Source organism: Crinia signifera, chromosome 8 (genome assembly GCF_055691185.1).
Source record: "Crinia signifera chromosome 8, ASM5569118v1, whole genome shotgun sequence".
In the NCBI taxonomy this organism is placed as follows: Eukaryota; Metazoa; Chordata; class Amphibia; order Anura; family Myobatrachidae; genus Crinia; species Crinia signifera.
The window spans coordinates 118,337,357-118,350,204 of NC_139224.1; the positions used below are offsets into that span (position 1 = coordinate 118,337,357).

The 12,848-nt window shown below is 42.0% G+C and overlaps 2 pseudogenes; one reads left to right on the plus strand and one right to left on the minus strand.

Moving 5' to 3' along the window:
- Positions 1-3,375: 3,375 nt before the first annotated feature.
- Positions 3,376-3,494, minus strand: LOC146029590 (5S ribosomal RNA; annotated as a pseudogene).
- A 7,932-nt stretch (positions 3,495-11,426) lies between these two features.
- On the plus strand, positions 11,427-11,545 carry LOC146029591 (5S ribosomal RNA; annotated as a pseudogene).
- Positions 11,546-12,848: the final 1,303 nt, after the last annotated feature.

Sequence of the window (12,848 nt, forward strand, 5' to 3'; positions counted from 1 at the left end):
CAATTCCTCATAAATAAATATTTTTTACAAACCCATGCTGGTTTCCACTGATTATTTTATTCTCCGTTAGGTGTTCCTGGATACATGCCTTAAAAATTGCTACATTTTTTTGTTAATATCAGTACAACTTTTGCAATTCCCTAGTTCTTAGATACTATACCAGAATACATTTTTTTAAAGGTACTTTTTACCTAGAAGGGCGATTTTGATCGTGGGCATCGTTAGGAAAAAAAAGCGCGTCGGTCGCATCACATGCGACCAAAAAATCGCATGCGATGCGACCGACGCGATGACCGCGATTTCCCATAGGGAACAATGTTAAATGTCCCAATTGACCCGATTTTCCTGTTCAATGTCCCAATTGACCCGATTTTCCATTGGAAACAATGTTAAATGGCCCACAGAGGCCAAATAGGCACCCTGAAGTGTGAAATGGCCCCCCCAATTGTTAACGCCACCCCACGATCAACGTCAACCCGAAGCGTGGCGAGCGCAGCGAGCCCGCGGGGGGCGGCGGTACGCGTCCTACGACCTTTTCATACCCCCACTATCCACGTCGGCGTGGAGTTGAGAATAGAAAGTGTAGCGAGCGCAGCGAGCCACCGAGACCGAAGCGAGGCGAGCACAGCTAGCCCCGGGAGGGGACGCGGACACCTGTGAAGCCCGCAAGGGGACGCGTATACCTGTGAAGGTGTCCGCTCGCCACGCTTCGGGCACGGTGGCTCGCTGCGCTCACCACACTTTCTATTCTCAACTCCACGCTGACGTGGATAGTGGGGGTATGAAAAGGTCGTAGGACGCGTACCACCGCCCCTCGCGGCCTCGCTGCGCTCGCCACGCTTCGGGTTGACGTTGATCGTGGGGTGGCGTTAACAATTGTGGGGGCCATTTCACACTTCAGGGTGCCTATTTGGCCTCTGTGGGCCATTTAACATTGTTCCCTATGCAAAATCGGGTCAATTGGGACATTGAACAGGAAAATCGGGTCAATTGGGACATTTAACATTGTTCCCTGTGGGAAATCGCGGTCATCGCGTTGGTCGCATCGCATGCGATTTTTTAGTGCATGCGATGCCCGCGATGGCCGTGATGGGCGCCCTTCTAGGTAAAGAGTACCTTTTTAAAATATAATGCTTTGCTACCTCCTCCCTTCATTCCATTAGAACCCTAGGATGGATTCCATCAGGACTTGGTGATGTATTTGTTTTAACTTTGCAAGTGAATTATATGTTTAATTCTAATGAGCTCATCACTTTTGTGATACCTGTAGATTCTACTGACTGCTTCTCCATAGAAAAAAAACAATGAGAAAAATGTGTTAACAATTCTGCTTTTTCCTTATCTTAATTAATTCTACAGTATTTCTGTTAGCATTTGTTAAGGTGCTTATGTTCTGGCGTGTCCTGTTCACAGGTGGCAGTCCTCCAGCGGGTCTGGTGAATCCCATCTCTGGCTCCTGGTGTGGGCGCCACCATCTTGATTTACCTCGCTTCCTGGTCCTGTCCCATTTATAACCTCTCCTGAGGCCTCAGCCTATGGCAGCCTCCTGGGGGGGGATTAATCCAGTGAATCTGACTTCCTGGGTGCTGGTGTAACAGTGAGATAATGCTGTACTCAGCTCCTTTGTTTGCTTGCTCCATCTGTTGGTTCTGGCCATCTCCAAAGTCCATTCTGGGTCAAATTCCTCATCTATCAGCCCTGGCTCCAAGCCCGCATCCAGTAATTCTGCTGCCAGTTGCCAGAGGTCTGCTTTCTATGGATTTGCAGAAACACATTGGTTTCCTCTGTGGAGAATCTCCCGTTCCTTTGTTATTTACCCATAATTAGCCGAGTAGGCAATCCCTAGTTGTCGGTGAAGCATTCTTCAATTAACTTTTTGGATATATTTCATTTTTTTTCAGCCAAGAAGGCTCCAGTATATTTGCTGTTGTATTCAGTTATCTACCTTCTGGGATTTGGACACTTTCAGTTTGTCAATGGGAAATTCCTAGAGACTATTATTGTCAGTCAAAGACCCTGGTTCAGCCTTCAACAGTTGATCTGGAAGTCAGGTTCCCTGCCTCCACTCTAAGCTCCAGTCACATCTGGGATCACAAGGGTACTTCCTTCAGAGAGCCGCGACCTGCTGGGCAGATGCCGCAATGTCCAAATCCCCTTGTGGGGGACCCTGGTGAACACTGCTGTCCAGTTAGTCTCTGCGCCTTTATTTGGGAGTCTAGCCAACATTCCTGTGGTTCCTATATATGCAAAGGCAATACATCTGTCCTACTAAGCTAACTCAACCCAGTCAACTCGTGTCTGACCAGCCATCTGAGGTGGATCAACAAAAACCCTCCATGACAGTATATCATTTTGTTGTTTACTGCTTCCCTTACTTACTTGTTCAGCCATGAAGAATTTGTCCTGCTGATATCACCCTTGTTTCCCTGGGATAAATGTATTCATTAATGTATCTAACAGCTTTTTGAAATTTTCCCACATGTCCTTTATGGTTTTTTTTTTCCCTGAAATAGAGCATCCAATTCTGTTTCTTTTAAAAGATTACCTAAATGATTCAAAGTTAGCTTTCCTGAAGTTCAGTATTTTTGATGGTCACTTATATTGTTGTTTACAAAATCTGACTTACAGTGAAACCATGTTGTGGTGACTGTTTTCCAGATGTTCTATTATTTATTGATCTGGTATTTGTTAACACTAAGTTCAATATGGCCTCTTTACGAGTAGGTGCTTCTACAATTTGTGTAATATAATGATCCTTCAGTACATTTAAACGATGACCCAATGTTTTGTCCATTTAAGGGACTTCTTTAGGGGTACATTCAAAGAGGAGCTTGTATGAACAAACACCCTGTGATGTGGAACTTGTCAGAATGAGAATTCAGTAGTACACTGGGGTTTTTTTGTCAGAAGAGGACTGACAAAGAAAGAAAAAAACGCTTTGTGGGCGCACTCCTTGTTAAATTTAAATGCAGTAAGTGATAGTTTTTTTAAAACGTAACTTTTATTGAAGACTCATTGTTAAAATAAACGGCACATTGTGGTAGAAAAAATAAATTTTTTATTAAGAAATGGTTTAGAATGTAGTGTGAACCTTGAACTAAAATTGTCAAGGAATATTTGTATCACACGTTAATTTATCATTCATGCACTGATTTGTCAAAGGTACGGTTTACCAGTGATCATAGGCAGGTAAATGATTCAGTTCCCTATAGGGATAATATGGGATCTTGTGCTGGGATTGCACAATGGGTATACCACAAATGGTTTACCCAAAAAAAGCCTCAAAAATTGCTTTGTATATAATTAATGAAACTCTCTCTGGTAGTCATATATACAGAGATAGATTTGAAGTAGTAATTCACCTCCCTTGTATTTATATTGCCACACCTGGTCTTCCCCAGGGGTCTCCCACCTGGGTACTGTCCTGGCCCTCCACTGCTTGGCTTCCAAGTTCGGAGAGGGTTTGGGCAGTCCAGTGGGGTATGGTGGCAATATGTTGGGTTAATTCGGTGTACTTCAATCAATTGGACTGTCAGACTACAGATAGATATGGCGCATCACTTGTGACCCATGGAGTTGGGGAAGGCAGACTTTAGAAAAAAAGGGGGGGGGGGGAATGGGGAAAAAAGGAAATTATATATGAGTTTATTTTTATATTGCGTTACTGCATGGTGGAACAGTGGTGCCTATTCAATTGTATAACTGAGAGAATTATGGTCTACACAGGTTGGAATGTGGACCAAAAAGGTTTAGGGAAGGCAGACTGAAAGAAAAAGGAAGGGGAAGGAGGAATTGTAATACATACACAAAATCACAAAACCGTATATATGTGATTAGGAGTTGTGGACAAATTATCAAATTATCCTATACGATCGATTGGGTATGCTGGGTGACACTCGGCTCTTGTGGCACAAGACAAGTAATTGTTGCTGCAAGGCAGAATGAAGGTACTAATTCTGTTTTGTGACTGCAAAATTTTTTTATATCTACACAGGCTGAAAAGTTGACACAGAGGGACAATCCAAGGGTATAAGATTAGTGAAGCTCGTGGATTGATTGATCCTGGGTGTTAGAGAGACTGTCATCCAATGTAATCACTTTTAGGCTGAGATGAGATAAAGATTATAGCAAGGAGTACAAATGTTGATTTGACACAATGTTGCTTAATTGCTGGGAAGTCCAGATACTGTGTCTATTTAGGTACACTGGTAGATGTGGATACAAAATTGCACATTGACTGGATATCAAATAGTATGACACATATTAGATACAGTATAAATGAAGTTTACTTTTCACTCAGTAGGTATGAATAGTCAGCGCTGTATCACTTTATAGGTTTGAAAAATCAGCGCTGTTGGTACTAATTGACCCGGTTAATGTAGACACAGGCGTTTGTAGTGTTACACGGGTATTGCAGTCTGGTTGAACACAAAACAGAGATAAGCCCAGGTATTTAGAAAAAAAGGGGGGTCAAGGTAAATTGGTTGTGGGAAAATGTCACAGTTGGAACACAGCCCCAATGCCGAGTGGCAGTAGGGGATGTGTCCGTGTACCTGTTGCCGCTGCCTGTGTTAGCGGCTGACGGGGATAAGTGGTGTGCCACACGATGCCGGGAGGGTCGGAGACCGGACCTGTGGATGCCGCCCGCCTGCGTTGTAGACAGTCCGGGGAGAGGCGGAGTAGCGGGAACCTGACCCGCTGTTGTCAGATGATCAGACGCCGGCCGGCTGTCCGGGAATGACTGAGGCGGCGGTGGGGGTGAAATTGCTGCCGATGCGCGTCTGAGGAGTGAGGCTGAAGGGAGACTGACAGCTGGACACGTGTTTCGCCTATGGGGCTTCTTCCTGCAGTGCCATTTTGGGTGAGGGCAAACTGCCCTAACTTTATTCTCTCCTGTGGTGATTGACAGATGTTCTGGCCAATCCGGTGTGTATTGTTGGTTACTTATGTGATTACTAGCATGAGTTCGTTATGCTTGAAATTGGTGTTGGTACTTCAAAGTCTAATAGCACGTAAATATCGGGTGCATCGGGTAACATTCCCAATTATCATATCATCAAAACAGTCGATTGTCCCAAGTCCAAAACAAGATTTGTGTACATTTATTTATTTATTATTCTTAATTTTTTTATTTTTTATTTTTTGTTTTTTTATTTTTTAATTATTTTCTCCTTTTAAAATTTTTGGCTGTTCATTTTTTATATATTTTTATATTGTTTTTGGTTTTGTTGTTGTTATTATTATTGTTATTGCAGCAATGGCTATTTTCAATACTGGTATCACCGCTATAATACTGCTATTGTTGGGATGTCTTCAAAGACTTTACTTATATTCATGGGGATTAGATAGTATTTTCGTTGGGTAGGAGTTTGACAGGGGGGGCTGGGGTAACTTGACTTCTAGAAGGTGCGTGAACTATTGGTATAGATAGTATAAAGGTTGCCGATTTAAGGCAGTGGTGTTTGGTGTTAAAGGGTTGTGGGAAAAGGGGAGGATTAATAAGGGCACAATTTAGTGCCATGGGGGAAAGAGGTGAACAAAAAATGGTGCTGGTGAGCAATAATCACACGTTAAGAAAAAAAGTGTGCAAAAACAAGTGGTGGTGACAAGGTGGGGGTGACACGGGAAATAGTTCCCCGATGTTGGTGATAGTAACGGTTTGTCCGTGTGGAGTTGTGTGAAAAATCACCTATTGGGTGATGGGTTAAAGGTGAATTAAACCTTAATGGTAATGGCTGTGAAAAGTATATATAAAATGGGGGTGTTGGGATAGATAAAGAGGGGTCGATATTGACCCATTGTTTGAGAAGTCCTTGTGGGGGAATTATTGGGAAGAGTTGATAATAAATGCTGTACAAATAGCTGAAGTCGGGGTGATAATGGCCCTGAGGTTATTGGATATTGTGATGGTGTAATTCCGTATATACACTTTTTCTTAGTTTATGAATATCCCTATTATTTCAGAAAAGCCCCATATTTTATATCCTCATTCAGACCGTTGGGGGTCAGGGAGCCCAGGTTGAAGATCCATTTACTCTCTTTTTGAAGGAGCACTTGATTGAGGTCCCCTCCTCGGAGGCCTAGTTGAACTTGTTCAAGGCCATGAATTTGGAAGCCTGATGGTTTACCCGCATGTTCTTTGAGAAAGTGTCTCGCTACAGTGGTCAATTTTTTCATTTTTGTGACATCCGCAGATGCATTGCGGATGTTGCCTAGATGTTCCAAGGCTCGTAATTTGAGCATCCTCGACGTCATGCCTACATATTTCATGTTGCATTGGCAGGTTATGCAGTAGATGACATTCTTGCTTCTGCAGTTGAAGAATTCTTTTATCATCACAATGTTATTGTACTTGTCTTTTATTGTTGCGGTTTTGTTGATGTATGGACAGATTTTACAGCCGCCGCATGGGTGGGTACCCTTAGGAAGTGAGGATTTGAGTGTTGTATTAGAGAAGTGACTGTGCACCAGTTGGTCTTTTAGACTTGGTGCACGTCTCCAACTCATGTCCACCTGTGGTCTTACTTTAGCGGCGAGGTCATTGTCACTAAGAATGATGGGCCAGTGATTCTGTACAATGGTCTTAATTTCTCGCCATTCAGAGCAGTAGTTGCCAACGAATCGAATGATGTTGTCCGTTGGTTTAGTAGTGGCTCCTTTTTCTTGAAACAGAATCTTAGATCGATTCGTGGTTGTCACCATTTTTTCTGCTTTTTTAATGGATCGGTTGGAGTAGCCTCTTTCTTGCAGTCTCTTTGTGAGGTCTTTAGAATTGGATTTGAAAGTTTCGTCATTCGAACAGTTCCTCCGGAGTCTTAGGAATTCTCCTTTTGGTATATTTGCGACTGTAGGTGGAAAATGTGCGCTTGTTTGGTGGAGGAGACTGTTCGTGGCGGTTGATTTTCGAAAGAGCTCTGTTTCAATGGCGTTTTGGGCACCTCTGTAGATTTTAAGATCTAGAAATGAGATGCTGTTGCGGTCATAGGTGTAAGTTAGTTTGAGGTTTAATGTATTGGTGTTCAGGTGGTTTACAAATTCCTTAAGTTGTTGTTCCTCACCCCGCCATATCATAAAGACATCGTCTATATAGCGCATCCATGTTGTTATCTGATTTTCATAAGTATGGTTGGCTTCATTAAATACTACCTCGCGCTCCCACCACCCAAGGAAGAGGTTGGCATACGTGGGGGCACATGCTGCCCCCATCGCCGTGCCCCTCCCTTGGATGTAGTAGCGGTTGTTAAAAATGAAGTAGTTTTTGTGCAGAACAAACTTTAGTAAGTCCAATAAAAATAACTGAAAGTCACCAATAATATCCATTTCAAGAAAATATTTGACCGCCTTCATGCCTAGATCATGTCTGATGCAGGTGTATAATCCTTCTACGTCCATGCTGACCAGTATTTCATTTTCTTCTAGGTAGACATCATTTAGTTTTTTTAAAACATCCGCGGTGTCCTGAGTGTAAGAGGGCAATGCCGTGACATGTTGACGAAGATGTGTGTCCAGAAACACACAGGCTTTCTCTATAAGGGCCCCATTTCCTGATACTATGGGGCGTCCGGGGGGTTCATTCAAATTTTTGTGGACTTTGGGCAGTAAATAAAAAGTTGCTACCCGAGGGTTGGGAGTTTGGAGAAATTGATACTCTGTCTTTGTAATAACATTATTTTTGAATGCTTCATCAATGAGTCGATTGTATGCCGTTTGAAAATTTGAGGTTGGGTTAAACATCGTTTTGGTGTAGCAAGTTGAATCGTCCAGCTGTCGGTTTGCTTCTTGTAGATACAGATGCTGGGGCCAGATGACGATGTTACCCCCTTTATCCGAAGATTTAATTTGAACATCTTTCCATTGTTTAATTTCCTGGATTGCTTTCCTCTCTTCTTTACTTGTATTTCCTACATATTTATGATATTTTCTTTTTTTGTACAGTTTGTCAAAGTCTTGTGAGACCATGTTTGTAAACACCTGTACTTCGGGGCAAATGCTGGCGGGTGGAAAGAAAGTTGATCGCTTTTTGCAGACTGGTCTTTTTACGGTTTCAGTGCTTGCAGTTGGATTGTCAAGTTCCTCCAAGGCTTGCAAAGCTTCTAGTTCTTGATTTGTCCATGTGGTATGAAGGGGAGTATCATCATCCTTTTTCGCATGGAATTTGGTGAGTAGTAATTTTCTACTAAATAATTGGAGGTTTGTTTCCCATTGAAACCGGTCGAATGTGGAGGTGGGACAAAAAGTTAGTCCCTTTTGTAACACTTGTTCTTGTGTTTCCGACAGGATGTGGTCTGATAGGTTAATTATCTGTAATTGCGATATACCTGCTCCTGTGTTTCCATGCCCCTCAGGGGGTACCGGTTTGGTATATGGGGCCCCCATCGTGATGGGTTTCTTCCTCCTCTTCTTTTTGCCGCGTCTGGTTTTTGTTTTGGGCCTCTGTTTCTCCAAACTCCCAACCCTCGGGTAGCAACTTTTTATTTACTCAAATCCTCACTTCCTAAGGGTACCCACCCATGCGGCGGCTGTAAAATCTGTCCATACATCAACAAAACCGCAACAATAAAAGACAAGTACAATAACATTGTGATGATAAAAGAATTCTTCAACTGCAGAAGCAAGAATGTCATCTACTGCATAACCTGCCAATGCAACATGAAATATGTAGGCATGACGTTGAGGATGCTCAAATTACGAGCCTTGGAACATCTAGGCAACATCCGCAATGCATCTGCGGATGTCACAAAAATGAAAAAATTGACCACTGTAGCGAGACACTTTCTCAAAGAACATGCGGGTAAACCATCAGGCTTCCAAATTCATGGCCTTGAACAAGTTCAACTAGGCCTCCGAGGAGGGGACCTCAATCAAGTGCTCCTTCAAAAAGAGAGTAAATGGATCTTCAACCTGGGCTCCCTGACCCCCAACGGTCTGAATGAGGATATAAAATATGGGGCTTTTCTGAAATAATAGGGATATTCATAAACTAAGAAAAAGTGTATATACGGAATTACACCATCACAATATCCAATAACCTCAGGGCCATTATCACCCCGACTTCAGCTATTTGTTCAGCATTTATTATCAACTCTTCCCAATAATTCCCCCACAAGGACTTCTCAAACAATGGGTCAATATCGACCCCTCTTTATCTATCCCAACACCCCCATTTTATATATACTTTTCACAGCCATTACCATTAAGGTTTAATTCACCTTTAACCCATCACCCAATAGGTGATTTTTCACACAACTCCACACGGACAAACCGTTACTATCACCAACATCGGGGAACTATTTCCCGTGTCACCCCCACCTTGTCACCACCACTTGTTTTTGCACACTTTTTTTCTTAACGTGTGATTATTGCTCACCAGCACCATTTTTTGTTCACCTCTTTCCCCCATGGCACTAAATTGTGCCCTTATTAATCCTCCCCTTTTCCCACAACCCTTTAACACCAAACACCACTGCCTTAAATCGGCAACCTTTATACTATCTATACCAATAGTTCACGCACCTTCTAGAAGTCAAGTTACCCCAGCCCCCCCTGTCAAACTCCTACCCAACGAAAATACTATCTAATCCCCATGAATATAAGTAAAGTCTTTGAAGACATCCCAACAATAGCAGTATTATAGCGGTGATACCAGTATTGAAAATAGCCATTGCCGCAATAACAATAATAATAACAACAACAAAACCAAAAACAATATAAAAATATATAAAAAATGAACAGCCAAAAATTTAAAAAGGAGAAAATAATTAAAAAATTAAAAAACAAAAAATAAAAAATAAAAAAATTAAGAATAATAAATAAATAAATGTACACAAATCTTGTTTTGGACTTGGGACAATCGACTGTTTTGATGATATGATAATTGGGAATGTTACCCGATGCACCCGATATTTACGTGCTATTAGACTTTGAAGTACCAACACCAATTTCAAGCATAACGAACTCATGCTAGTAATCACATAAGTAACCAACAATACACACCGGATTGGCCAGAACATCTGTCAATCACCACAGGAGAGAATAAAGTTAGGGCAGTTTGCCCTCACCCAAAATGGCACTGCAGGAAGAAGCCCCATAGGCGAAACACGTGTCCAGCTGTCAGTCTCCCTTCAGCCTCACTCCTCAGACGCGCATCGGCAGCAATTTCACCCCCACCGCCGCCTCAGTCATTCCCGGACAGCCGGCCGGCGTCTGATCATCTGACAACAGCGGGTCAGGTTCCCGCTACTCCGCCTCTCCCCGGACTGTCTACAACGCAGGCGGGCGGCATCCACAGGTCCGGTCTCCGACCCTCCCGGCATCGTGTGGCACACCACTTATCCCCGTCAGCCGCTAACACAGGCAGCGGCAACAGGTACACGGACACATCCCCTACTGCCACTCGGCATTGGGGCTGTGTTCCAACTGTGACATTTTCCCACAACCAATTTACCTTGACCCCCCTTTTTTTCTAAATACCTGGGCTTATCTCTGTTTTGTGTTCAACCAGACTGCAATACCCGTGTAACACTACAAACGCCTGTGTCTACATTAACCGGGTCAATTAGTACCAACAGCGCTGATTTTTCAAACCTATAAAGTGATACAGCGCTGACTATTCATACCTACTGAGTGAAAAGTAAACTTCATTTATACTGTATCTAATATGTGTCATACTATTTGATATCCAGTCAATGTGCAATTTTGTATCCACATCTACCAGTGTACCTAAATAGACACAGTATCTGGACTTCCCAGCAATTAAGCAACATTGTGTCAAATCAACATTTGTACTCCTTGCTATAATCTTTATCTCATCTCAGCCTAAAAGTGATTACATTGGATGACAGTCTCTCTAACACCCAGGATCAATCAATCCACGAGCTTCACTAATCTTATACCCTTGGATTGTCCCTCTGTGTCAACTTTTCAGCCTGTGTAGATATAAAAAAATTTTGCAGTCACAAAACAGAATTAGTACCTTCATTCTGCCTTGCAGCAACAATTACTTGTCTTGTGCCACAAGAGCCGAGTGTCACCCAGCATACCCAATCGATCGTATAGGATAATTTGATAATTTGTCCACAACTCCTAATCACATATATACGGTTTTGTGATTTTGTGTATGTATTACAATTCCTCCTTCCCCTTCCTTTTTCTTTCAGTCTGCCTTCCCTAAACCTTTTTGGTCCACATTCCAACCTGTGTAGACCATAATTCTCTCAGTTATACAATTGAATAGGCACCACTGTTCCACCATGCAGTAACGCAATATAAAAATAAACTCATATATAATTTCCTTTTTTCCCCATTCCCCCCCCCCCCCTTTTTTTCTAAAGTCTGCCTTCCCCAACTCCATGGGTCACAAGTGATGCGCCATATCTATCTGTAGTCTGACAGTCCAATTGATTGAAGTACACCGAATTAACCCAACATATTGCCACCATACCCCACTGGACTGCCCAAACCCTCTCCGAACTTGGAAGCCAAGCAGTGGAGGGCCAGGACAGTACCCAGGTGGGAGACCCCTGGGGAAGACCAGGTGTGGCAATATAAATACAAGGGAGGTGAATTACTACTTCAAATCTATCTCTGTATATATGACTACCAGAGAGAGTTTCATTAATTATATACAAAGCAATTTTTGAGGCTTTTTTTGGGTAAACCATTTGTGGTATACCCATTGTGCAATCCCAGCACAAGATCCCATATTATCCCTATAGGGAACTGAATCATTTACCTGCCTATGATCACTGGTAAACCGTACCTTTGACAAATCAGTGCATGAATGATAAATTAACGTGTGATACAAATATTCCTTGACAATTTTAGTTCAAGGTTCACACTACATTCTAAACCATTTCTTAATAAAAAATTTATTTTTTCTACCACAATGTGCCGTTTATTTTAACAATGAGTCTTCAATAAAAGTTACGTTTTAAAAAAACTATCACTTACTGCATTTAAATTTAACAAGGAGTGCGCCCACAAAGCGTTTTTTTCTTTCTTTGTCAGTCCTCTTCTGACAAAAAAACCCCAGTGTACAGTCATTGATCTTTAACGCCGGGCGCACCGCCAACCTCACAACTACCAGAAAATCTTTTTCCAAAGTAGTTTATAATAGTTGGTTCCAATAATCTAATAAACAATAAATCCATAGTCTGTGCGGATCTACACCCCCCTTTTTTGAGAATTCAGTAGTGTAAGATTAAGTTCCTAAAAATGGATTTTAGGGGCCAGGTGTTTCACAGGAACAATTATGTAGGTAACAATTTAAAAATGAGGACATATAATATGCACCTAAAATGGAAAAGAAAACCTGGTGCGGTGCAAGAGTACCTGGTAGAACTTTATCCAGTCCAATATTGTGTGTCTCCCTCTGTTAGTAGTAAATGGGTATATAAACAGGTATAGGACAGCATGTATGGGGGGCAGCATGTGTATTGGGAGTCAAAAATGTCATATTTAGCTCTTGTGTTAAAAGAAAATGACTCTTTAATTGTGTCCACACATGCAATACTTGCATAATGTGAATTAAAAAGAAATAATGTAATCGAGGATAGAGATGCAAAAGGCAAGGAAATAATTTGTCTTCCAGCAATTTTTAAGGAGCAAGCATTAAGGTGCCTCCTATTTAACAGTGTGAACTGTCGATATAACTTCTTTTTCTTATTAGAATAAGACAGCGCCGTTGAAGATATCCATTTCTGTCCATATACTGTATATTCAAGTCCAACTTCAATACACCCAGGGCAACTCCAGAGTATTGTGTCTGGCTGAAAAAAATGTTTTTCTGAAAGAAAGTCTGCATGAAACAACAAAATAAAATGTAGTTTTGGAAAAAGAAATGTACAAGC